The following is a 12005-nucleotide window of genomic DNA, read 5'->3' as shown; positions in this document are numbered from 1 at the left end:
AACAGCGTAAAAGCTGTGCAACTGGTATTCCCCTTCTCCCCTCCCCAGCCTTCCTGTGCTCACTCGTGATTTAACATTATTTCCTTAGGCAGCAAGTGGTCTGGGAGCTGGAATACAGAGTTTACATCCAAACAGGGGGAAGATACATGACAGCTAGTGCAAACATAGCTTGCAGTGTCTATCCCCACTCAGTCAACTCTCCTTGGTTTTCTGACTAGTTTCTTATTGACTCTCATTTCAGAAGGCAAAGAACCAGCCTTCTTAAGGAATACCTGTGGCCTTCTGTTGTCTTTGGCATGATACAAATGGAATTCTTTGCCCAGAAAATAAAATTACTTACAACTGACATACACTCATTTTGCTAAGAATGTTGGAAGTGATGTTTCCCTCGATGTTGGATGACTTTGTTCTTCAGACCTGTTAAGAATTAAAGAGAAAGATTCCTCATCATGGCTTATCTCAGCATAACAATGAGTTTGGCTCTGCCGTAGATGATTTTTAACTAGAAATTGTTGGTCTGTTTGCATACTCATATACAGTAACAGCATATAAAAATTAATGATTTTAGTATGCTTACCTTGAACTGTCTTGCTTTCAGGTATTCATACACAAAGCTGGCTTAAGATCTCAGAAGTGAAGGCAAAGTTGTGATTCTCTGCTCTGAGGATGAAGGCCAGGATGGGAAAGCCATTGCTGCTGTAGGGAGAGAAGCACTGATGTGAGCCACCCTTCCTTCCCTCTCCAGGTAACTGCTGCCTTACATACTCCAGCCCCTTCCTTGCTCAGTAGTGCAGGAGCAGTTGCCAGCATAGCTGTCCTTGCAGAGGTGAGGCGAAGTAGGAGTTGGAGCTATATTGCTCCTCCCAACAGAATGGTACCCTATGGAACAGCTTGCTTTTCCCGTGGGTAGAGACAGCCCTCCATAAGCAAGCCTTTACACTGCAGTTATTAGGAGAAAAGGAATTAGTTGTAAAGCAATAGCAAATAAGAATAAGTGACCTGTAATTTTTAGAGCAGTGGTTTGGCTTAGTTTTGCCTAAAGTCTCTAAAGAATCAAGCTAATGGAGTCTTTTAAAGTCCTTGAAGTAATGGTTCAAAACAGCTAGTAATTGGTGAGTGGCAGGCAGAATTTCTTTTTTCTACCCAAGTCTCTCTACTAAGTACTTGGTTCTGCCTGTTGTTGTCTGTATGCTGTTTCATCAAGTAGTAGTTGTGGGCTGACTAAACAAGACATGCATCATAGTCTGCTAGGGAGGGTGGTTTCCTTAGAAGCTGTGGAAGTCTCCACATAGCTGAATTAATACCTAAGCTTTAGCTTCCAAATCTGTATGCAATATCCTGATTTTTCTAGGGTTCTGAGCAGCTGTTGGTCCTTAACAGTTTTGATACTCAGCCCAGCCGTATGCATGTCTAAATAGGACCATATTGGCCTGTTGTGGTTAATGATGTTAATGTTTTCAGAGTGTACCTTACCTGCATATGTTCTTAGGTATGCATGTGTTGAGTTTAGGAACTGGAAAAGAAAGTGATTTTCTAGCTGCCTCTGTGTTGTACTCTTTGAACATGGAAGTAGAAGAAGAGCATGCAGTCCTGCTTACTTTGCATTTGTTTTTGCTAATTTAAAGGAAGAAAATCTCTGAAGAAGCTGAAGTGAGGGAGGATGAGCGATTTTCTGAACTTCTGCATATTCAGTTACTGGTAGGTAATTCTTCTGGGAATTTTTTGGATATATACCTACTTGTGGATCTTTAACTCCAGATGCTAATTGAGGAGAGTACTAATTAAACAATGACTATCCTTCCAAACTGCCCCTCTAGAGAGATTTCAAATCCAAAGCTGCACAAAGAAAGCACCAAGGTGTTAATTTCCCTAACGAAAATGTTGCACAAAGCTGCCCTAAACCTCCAGTCCCAACCTCTCTACAAAATGTGGTTTATTTGAAAAAAAATTTTGGAGACGATACCGAGGATTACATAGTAGTCTGTTACTGATGCTACAGAATAATCTGTGTAACTTCATAGAGGCTTGCCTTTCCTAGACAGTAATTTAACATCTTGAAATCAAGTTTATATAATCTAGTGTCCCCATATAATGGATGTGGTTTTGGGAAGAGCACTGATGAAAGCTATTCATTGATTGAAATGGAAATTCTAAACCACCTTCAGCAAAAGAGTAGGTATAGGATGTAAAACAACCTGGTCCCTGTGGAACACAGTAAAATGCAAGTCAGCCATTAAACCTTTCAGTTCATCTATTCCCTCTGCAGATTTTACAGTTATTAAAAAGACCACCTTTAGGGCTAAGTGCTAAGGAGACTTCTACCCAAACACTATCTAATCCTGCATCTTGAATGTGGAGATTATAGGAAGGATGGAGAACATTTATAAACCTTCGGGGAACAGGTACATGGTCAGTACTCCCCCCCCTCACATCCCCCAAGAAATTCTATAAAAATCTTTCTGTAACTAGAAAAAACATGAAAGAAGTACCATGCTAAAATAGTAAATTTTCAGATAGCAATGGCTACCTTGTTTAAAGCGATCAGTTTTTAAGGACAGATACTGAAGGATTACGTGGTTAGCTGCAATCAGCTAGTGTCTGACTGAACAAAAATATCTTCTGCTGTGACAGTTAACTAACTCTGAATCGTCTGTTGCTAAATACTAATATTTTGGAAGGACTTCCTGAATTGGGCAGCCACGTTTCTGTAGTTGGTGGTCTGCATTCAGCAGGAGTTGCTGCTGGCCAGGAGTGAGGATTCCAGAGTGCAGCAGAGAACTGCCTGGGGCAGTCATGGGAAATAGTGAGAAGCTGCTGTTTTCAGAAGCTGCAGCAGTGGCTTGAGAATATCCTAATACCCAGCTGGAGCCTGTAGAAGTCATTGTCCTTTGATTTTTCTGAGGACATACAGAAGAAGATAAAACAGGTAGAAGCATGTGTGAATTAATTTCCCTCACTCAGCAGGGATCCATGTTTCTGATGACCAGTTTTCTTCACCACACCTGGATAAAAGCGGGTGTTGAGGGGAATAGCTGTATCATCTCCTTCCCTAACAAGATGAGTAGGCCAGTGTGGTTCAACTGAGAGAGCCCGTGGGATGCTTTTGCCCCATTGACTGCTTTATTTTCCCTGGAAATGCAACTGAGAGGGTGGCATGCTCCCTCCCTTTATTGTTCAGTCTAACAAGGGAGTGTTGGGGGATGGCACTGGGAAGGCATGAGGAGAACGATGAGGAAAGGGCTGTTGCTGGGAAAGGAAGTTTCAGCACCTGCTTCCTTTAGCAGCAGCAGCAGCCTGTATCTCTGGGGTGGCAGCAGCAATCCTGCCATTTCTTAGAGTGCTGAGACAGGAAAAAACTTCCTCACAGGTGACAGTGACCATGATTGATCAGTCAGAAGTATTTCAGACATATTCACAGTGAGTGCACCTGTGTTGTATCTGGTGGGATCGTCTTGTGAGCATTGTGTATTTCTGGTTTTCACATCCGGCATCCACTTTGTCCCTTAGAAGCAGCAGCAGTTTTTGCCTAGTACAGGCAGCCTACAAATCCCGTCTAGCCTTAGAACAGGAATGTCAGAGACTTCTTAAGAGAACGCTGAAGACTGCGAGTACCTGCTTGATAGAGTGTATAGGATAAGCGGAGCTGTGCAGAGTGACTGCACCATTTGCACAGCATGTGAGTGCACCTGTGGAGTGTTCAAAGGACGGAATGCACCTGGTGATGTTGCGGATACCAGGAAGTGCTGACCCTGATTTACAACCCCCTCCCCCAACACTCCCACTGCCAAATAATACAGCCAGGCAACTGTTTTGGCTGCTAGGAAGCCCTCCAGGCTTTTCTACAAACCCTTCCTCCTTATCTGAATCAGCTGAATAAAAAGTTATTTTTGTACCTGTGTGCTAACATTGGCTGCTGCTAAAATGATCATCAAGGTGCTGAGGAGACAGTCTCAACACCAGCAGTATGTTGGGAAAGGACAGGATATACTTGTTTGTCAAACATCTTTTTGGCATTTTAGCAATGTGTGATATTAATAAGGCCCAGCAATATTTCCAGATTGTATGCAGCTATGTCCTAGGTCAATGATATGCAGAGAAGAGAACCTTCTTCTGCCCAGAAAAGGATGGTCAGGTATCTGCAGGTTTTTTTCTGTATCAGTTTACTTCTGGAATGACAAGATGTATTTTCATGCTAAGGGAAAACAATTTGACTGCAGTTCTGTATCAAGCCAGTTTAGGACTGAGCCTGTAATTGCCAGTTTAGATTTTCCTTAACAATTTCTGTGTACTGTGGACATTTTGGATGAATTCTTGTAGGTGATTTCTGTTGATAAATGTTGGTAAGGACTTACCAACTATGCATAGTAGCCATTTCAAGATATTTTTTTTTAATAATACATAGACTTACTTATTGCCATATTTGGATAGCTCTACCTATCAAGGGAGCCAGTGAGTAGTCTGGTCGATACTGTGGTAAAAGTAACGTTGCTAATGTAAAAGCTGAAGATGGTTTTTTATGTAGTTGCTATGGACCTACTGAGTCGCTACATACAGAGCTTGAGCTTTTGCTGTCTTGCATGTTGTTTATACGCTGTAAAGACGGTAGTCTAACTGCTACCAAATCGGAGTGGAAGCATTTTGCACTTGAGTTTGTTCAGGTGTGAAGCAGTGCTGGAGGGAGGAGGCTCTGGAGAATATAGCCATCAAATTCAATCATTATCTGTGAGAAGAACAGACGCTGCAGTCTAGAGGCAGGCAGGAGTGTGAACTGATGTGCTGCACATTCATCACAGTATGCTGCTGATACTACTTAAAATCCTGACTTACAGGCACACTATTCCTCAGTGCTCCTAAACAGCACAGTGCTGCTCAAACTGTGTGGTGGGCAAATGGCTTCAGGTGTGGACAAGCATACTCATACACTCAGGTCTCACACCTGCAGATTTTTGAGTGTAGCCCCCTAGAGGGGAAAAATTAGGCTGTTAACTAATTTCACAACAAAGTACCAAACATTTCATAGCCATTAAAATCCTTGTATACTGTAGCTTTCTGGCTGTGCTCCAGCTTTTACTAGCAAACACTTCCTTCAAATTAGCTGTCTTTTAATACACTACTTTTGCAAGAGCCTGGTGATGCTAAATTTCAGTTCAAAGTAATACATGTTGTTGGATTTTACACTTCTTTGCTATATATACTGAAAATGTGCTTGACAGTCTTGATTTAGCTGGAAAGAGTTGGGAGGGGGAGTAATCAAATGGTTATTCATATTGTTAAGTACTTTGTGCCTGAAAGTACTGAATCCTCTTACTTGTTTTGTACAAAGTTAAATGCTAGTGCTGCGCTAGTATGTAGGCAACTATGACGCACCCACAACAGTGGCTTGCACAAACAGCCTTGGGGATTGCAGTCATCTTTATTAAGAAGAGGAGAGTTGCACTGTGTATTGTGGTTTTGTCTACAAAATCTTGCAGAGAGATGCTAGAAAGGTTTGAATGTCTTGTGAGCGGGGTGGCACTTGTGATAATGATCAGAGCTTATCTATAGTGCTGCTTATTTGAGAAATTAAGCTCAAGATGTGGTGCAGGCTGATTATGGTACAACTAACTGCATCTTGATGCTGTCTTTCTCACAGAGACCTTTAAATCATGTGGCAAGTTCAAATTGGATCATTAGAGCTGTACAAAAAGGTTAGAGGAATAGATAGAGAATATGAGCAAAATAATCATCATAGCAGAATGGGAACATGAGCTCACCTGCCTGTTTAGCTGTGTTTTTCAAGAGCTTTGGTAAACACAGTCTTACATTTCAGATGGTGCGGATCATCCTTTCTGAAAAATCAAGGCCTTGTAAATTTGCCTCATGTTAGACATCCCAAATAGAGATTTTCAGAGACCAATGTTCCTCTTATTTTTCAAGGCTGGGAGAGATGTGATAAGGTCTTCCCTTACATACATCACTATCATGTTAGTCTCTTTGGGCCTTTGTGTTGATCAGAGATTTCTCAGGCATTGATCCATCCTGGACAGGTCACTTGCCTTCCCTAGCCTAATCACCCTTTTTTTTCCCCTTCTTCTCACAAGACTGCTACCTGCCCAGAAGCTTCTTTGCAGGGCATAATTTTCAATCCTTCTGATTCTAGCCAGCAAATTGGGGAAAAAATGTCCTAAGATAATACTGAATTATAAAAGTTAGATAGAACGTTTTGGTTATGATGATTTTCCTGTTTAGTAGAAACACATTCTTGATAGTGAAGTCTATCTCACAATGTGGAGTGGTGTGAGGATTGTTGTTTGTACTTGGTATAACTAGACACTTGCAAAATTGTGTAACGCTAGAACTGTTCTCTACTTATCCGAGACTAATGTTATTAAAAGAAATGGTGGATAAATTAGGAAATTAACATCCTGTTGCCAGGTCAACCACATTCCTTATTTGTAAGTATCAGCGTGTGTATGAGGAGGATAATATGTAGTGAGGACAGACAAGAGCTGCAAGCTCTCCATAGCACCATGGGAGGGAAAGGTTGTAGAAAATAATGCCTTTAGCAACAGTGACCTAAACCCTTCATTCTCTTATCACTCTGTGTACGTGTCAGTGAGAAAGAGGGAAAATTATTAGAAGGATCAAAAGGCAAAATTCTGTTTCTTAATTAACTGTATTTCAGTTTCCTGAGGACACACACAACATATTTCTGTGTGTTTTCTGAGATTTCAGTGGTGACGAGAAACAGTGCATCAAAGATACTGCCTCACTTAAACTGCCCTCAATTTCTTTGTGTTTACAGTAGGTGATTTATTGCATTCCCAGGTTTTGACTTCAATCCTGTAAATGTTTTGTTAGGCTTCATTACTAACCTTCTTGTGAAATCTACTTGCTATGAAAAAAAAAAGGAAAAGAAAGTTTGAGTTTTTTCTATTTGCATCATCAAGCAAAAAGTTGTGCTGTTATGATGAAAAAAGTGTAGTGGTCACAGTCTTTCCTCTTTCTAGGCTGATGGTATTGGAAGTGTAAAGACCAATAGTTATCTGTGTGAGAAACAGTGATGTTTTAATTAGAATGTTTAAAGTAAGTCAGTTGCACCATTAAACCTATAAAGTGCATATTTGGGGAGTGTGCCCAGTATCTTATTGGGACTCTTTTCCAGAAAATTATATCAGTCTAGCTCTGGTCTCTTGTTCCACATGGGCATAAGGGTTAGGAATACTGTGGTGGGAAAAATGTGGTCATGCTTGAAACAGAGGCAGTGCCTGTCTCCTTTCAGCAGGTATTCTTGCAGCCTATTAAGAGTTGCACAGATGGACTCCAAAGGGAGTCTCTTTCATCAGTCCTTTAACTGTAATGATACAAACCAAGACAATTTTTTAAAAGTGAGGTTTAAAAGTTAGACGTTCAGATAAGTGTTTTGTTTTTGTTTTTTTTTTTTTTCTGCTGGGTACCCAGCACTTCTTGTTTCAATCTGCAGATGACTACTAGGTGCTCAGCATTTAAGAAAACAGGGCACTTATGTAAGTACCTACGTGCAGATGTAAGTCTGACAGGCACCCAGTTTTCAAAGTCTTGCCTACTGGGTGCAGTGTGGGTCGTCGAGAAATTTTAGGTAGGCTCCTTGGGGATGTGAGACGGAACCATTGATACAGAACACTTGTTTTCTAGCTGGCAATAATTTTATGAAAAGTGGCTGTTGATCTTTTCTACTCTAATGTGTTTCCTTTTCCTTCCCTTACTTCATAAGACACTCTTCATTTGACTGCTGGGAAATCAAGCCTAAAGTATTGTTGTATCATGTGTTACAGCTGCTCCCATATAATTTTCTGTTCTATTTGCATAAGACAGAACAGAATTGAAGTACTCTTCTTTCCACCAAAGATTTCTGTTTTGGCGAGAAGGAAAAGAAAACCAACAACTTGTCTCATAGGTTTAGAAACCTGTAGTTTCATCTTTACAAAAATGCTATACAAAACAAAGGGTAATAATGACTTTTGCGGAGATGTACGAAAGAGAACACAGGGGGAACCCAGGGTACTTTATTATTTCTGAAATGAAATTGCAGTGAAGAAGGGGCATTTTTGTATACATGAAAGCTCTGTCTTTTTTTTCTCTCACCCAGCTCTGAAGGTAGTAATACAGTATTTGTCTTCTGTTTAGGATAAGCGCATGATTGGCATTAAGTGTTCAAGTGTATGTCTTTCTTTTATCTCCCACAAGTACTGTTTTCCCTCCTTCTGTTCGGTTAAGTCATGTTCTGTATTTTATGCAGCCTAGAAAAGGCTCTGTGTTCTTAATCTTGTTATCTGCTTTCTCGGCATTTATTCATTTTTCAATTGCCTATGGAAGTGGAAAGGTTAAGATACAGTAACTTGGCTCTGTGATGGCAGAATCTTTCTTTGTAAAACTGCTGCTTGCGTTTTCTTCTCAATTTGTCTTTTGTTCTATATACTTCAGCTTTAGGATAATCACCTATTATATTAGATACAGATCTTCTGATCTTCCATAGATGCATATAGTGTGTTCATGGAAATAAATAGAATTATGATGTAGGCAAGATATAACAGATGTGCTAACCTGTAAAATACATGACATAATGCGATTAGTTGGAAAATATGAACTAGCATAAGTTATTAATTACAGAGGGCGTCATCCATATCCTCTTTACTGAGTTTGTTATAGCAGTGTGTGTACACAACAGCATGTTACTGAGGCATCAAGGTCTTTGTTTTGATACCCAGAAGTGTTGTTTGGACTTTGATTTGCTTCCCTGTGTTCTGTCACATGCTATTATAAAGCTTTGGGTAGAGAATGTTCCCAGTAAAACAAATTAGGTCTGCAGACTGTGTGCTTTTACTAATTATTTTCCATATTCTCTGTTAGATGGATACTTTTCAGGTTGATCTTACTCTTATGGAAAATTGTCTTGATAGATGAGTAGCTCAGAGCAACATCTGTAATTTATGGATATAGAAAACGCATGCAGTCCCTCACTGTCTTTACAGATGTGCTTTAGGGCAAGTGAGATGTTCAGATAATGGAAAGGGGGGTTGTTAATAAATCTCAGTCAGGAAGACAATACTTACATCTTTTCCTTAAAATAAATTCAAAACTGAATTCTAAATTACTTTTTAAAACATCATTAGTGCTTTTTCTTCACACTATTGCTATTGTTGTATTGAATGCTGGATAATATGCCTGATGTGTAATTTAAAAATACAAGTAATTAGATGGTGAGATTTGTTTTCCAAAAAAGAACTAGCAAATCACTCAGACCCCATAAAAATGTAGACTAGTGCTTTTGATTAGTTGTTGGAATCATTTAAGTTGCTATCAGTGTTTGTTTCAGAATTAGAGAAACTATTACTGTATATTGGGAAAATGACTGCTGCGGTATTAATAACATTATTGTAATCTGTAAAGACTGTGAAGAAAATGAACAACATAGAAATTGCTGCTCTGGAACAGACCAGTGATCCGTGCAGTCTAGTATCCTGTCTCTGACAGTAACCAATATGTGATGATTCAGAGGAAGAAATACACGCAGCCAATTGTGTTATAGTGTACCACAGAGGGAAATTTCTTTCTGGCCCCAGATGGTGCTCAGTTTATGCCTTAAAGCATGAGGATTGATAGCCATTGTAAATTTTACCTTAGCTAGTGTAACCAAATTGGATTGCTCCTTGTTGTCCATAACCTGCCCTTCACCTAGCCTTCATAGAATTACAGTCCTGTCCCTTATTGCTGGATTCATAGCTTTTACATTTGCTGTTTAAAGCAGATGCAGTAGTGCAATCCAAGGACTTGTGCCACTATTTTACATGATGTCATGCACCATTGTATTTTTCATCGATAACAGCCTGGTTCAATGCTTTTGGTTAAACTGAAAATGATACTTTTCTGTGGGGCAGAGCAGCCACTGCACTTGCTCTGTGTCAGTTCTCTGCCAGCTTGATAGCAACTGTCTCCTATTCTGAACATGTGAGTCTTGGTCATGAGAAGAGTTGAAGAGTATGCGTAGAACTGACACTCTAAGACTTTTGTGTCATTGCAGTGGCCTGAAAGGATCAAAATTGGGTTCGAAGTGTTAGCACACCCTGCAAAACTTGACCTCAGCAGCCTTTGAAGGGAAATTCAGCATCAGTGGTGGTCGTTCTGTCCTTTCACTTTCTACATCCTGCAAAACTGACATTATATATCCCCATCTGAAGACACTGGACTGCAAGGTGCTGGTAGAGAAACTAATATTGCAGTGCAGTTTTATTGCAGTGTATATATGACATTTGGACCAAAACTTATGGAAGTTCCCTGGATTCAGCTGTCACAGAAGCAGAGACAAGGGTCTTTGTATTAAGCCTTGGTACATTTCATTTGCTATGCACCCACCTAATAAAACCTTGTAGTCTGAGGGGAGCTTTCTGACATCTGATGGTCTAGTAAAATAGTTGTTTATTGCAGACAAAAAAATGACCTGAGTTTAGGCTGGCATTCATAATGCAAGACAGTGCAGGCTTTTGAAACCGCATGCGCTGATGTTGCTGCCCTTCCAGGTCTTCTTGGCTACAGGCTAGTTTGGTGGGTAACAGCACTGCACGCCTTACAGGCTTGTGCATCGCCTTTTAGCAAGTCCTTCCCCGTGTCCAGGGTATGGAGAATCTGCAACAGTACTTACGCAATCCCTGTCCTTCTTGTCTTTGCCTCCGTAGGTGAAGATCAGTCTGTGACTTCACAGATAACGTTCAAAAAGCAGCAAGCAGTTATCACAGGAAGCAGATTTTTCTCAGCAGCTTACAGACTTGTCATTAGGTGCTGCCTTTCAGCCTTCCAAATGCATGCTCCACTGTCATTTTGCTGCTCCTTGGGAGATAATTAAACAACTCGTGTCTCCTTGCCAAATGACCAGTCAAAGCCAGGGAATCTGGGTTTCCTGAATGACAGTGGAAGATCATAGCAATCTTGGGTGAAAAAATTCCATTTCCTACTGAAGGAGGGAGGCCCAGCTTTGTTTTAGACTCTTTCAGTATTACTGCTGATGAATCTTCCGGAAGGATCACCTAGGCTTTAAATCAACAGGAAGAAGTAACCCTTTTGTTGGTTGGTAAGTGGCAATGTGTCATGTGACGCATCTGTGAACCTCAGCTGATCAAATCCAGTGGAAATTGTCCTTGAGTTGTCAGGCTGTACGAGCTGGCACATTGCCTCCTCCTTTAGAGCAGACTCCAGTTCTACCAGCACTGCGGTAGTTGAATGCTCACTTGAAGTCCTCACTTTTTGTATGTTAGTGAGGAAGTCTTTGTTCAGTGAAGGGACTTGTGGTGGTGATATGCTGCTACCTAAGCTTTGGAAAAGGCTCCTGTTGTCCTGGACTTCTACAGGCAGGGTTGGTCCTCATGGGTTTGCATGGTCATGTCCCCTCACTCCGCCTTCCTTTTCTCAGCTGAGAAACAGGACCGTAGCCAGAGAGACTAGTTCAGGTGAAATTCCTTCTGAAGAAACCTTTAGGTTTTCTCCTCTAATACTCCTCCTTTCTCCCAGCCCAATGGGGCAGCTCCCTCAGAGCCATCTGGCTGTGCAACTGGAAATCTGGATGCAGCAGTCTCTGTGATCAATGACTGCAGAAGGACAGCGTTTATTTGCAGCCATGCTATCTGACAACGGGAAATTAGCTTTTTTTTTTTTTTTTGCAGAAGATAAATGAAGTTTTGTATAGCAGCAGATGAACTGGAAAATTCTGCTGGCTTAATCTCAAATCCCTGATTTCCTTCCACTTCTTGGGTCTTCCATGTAGGTCCACAAAACATTTTCTAATAGTGTATAGGTACAATTCCGAGGTAGTTCATTGGTAGTGGACTGCATACCTTGTGGGGAAAAAGTAGTTTGGTGTGGTTTAAAGATGAGATGCCCCAATTTGAAGACAAGAAATAAGATGAAACCAGCTCTGTCGTTATTCATATATTAGACTGACATTATATACATAGAAGAGAAACACGTCTAAGCCTCCAGTGTGCAAATTGTTCACT

General features: G+C 40.7%; 1 long non-coding RNA gene across 1 annotated transcript in view; it reads left to right on the top strand.

Annotated features, from left to right (window-relative positions):
• The first annotated feature begins 656 nt into the window (after nucleotides 1-656).
• Nucleotides 657-12005, top strand: part of LOC128910644 (uncharacterized) — a 35740-nt gene continuing 24391 nt past the window's right edge. Inside the window, exons 1-2 of the long non-coding RNA XR_008466806.1 lie at nucleotides 657-745; nucleotides 1626-1698. This is a non-coding gene — a long non-coding RNA (uncharacterized LOC128910644). The remainder of the gene's footprint in view (nucleotides 746-1625; nucleotides 1699-12005) is intronic.

The sequence above is a fragment of the Rissa tridactyla genome, chromosome 5, assembly GCF_028500815.1.
Source record: "Rissa tridactyla isolate bRisTri1 chromosome 5, bRisTri1.patW.cur.20221130, whole genome shotgun sequence".
Taxonomy (NCBI): domain Eukaryota; kingdom Metazoa; phylum Chordata; class Aves; order Charadriiformes; family Laridae; genus Rissa; species Rissa tridactyla.
This window is presented reverse-complemented; position numbering and strand designations above follow the sequence as displayed.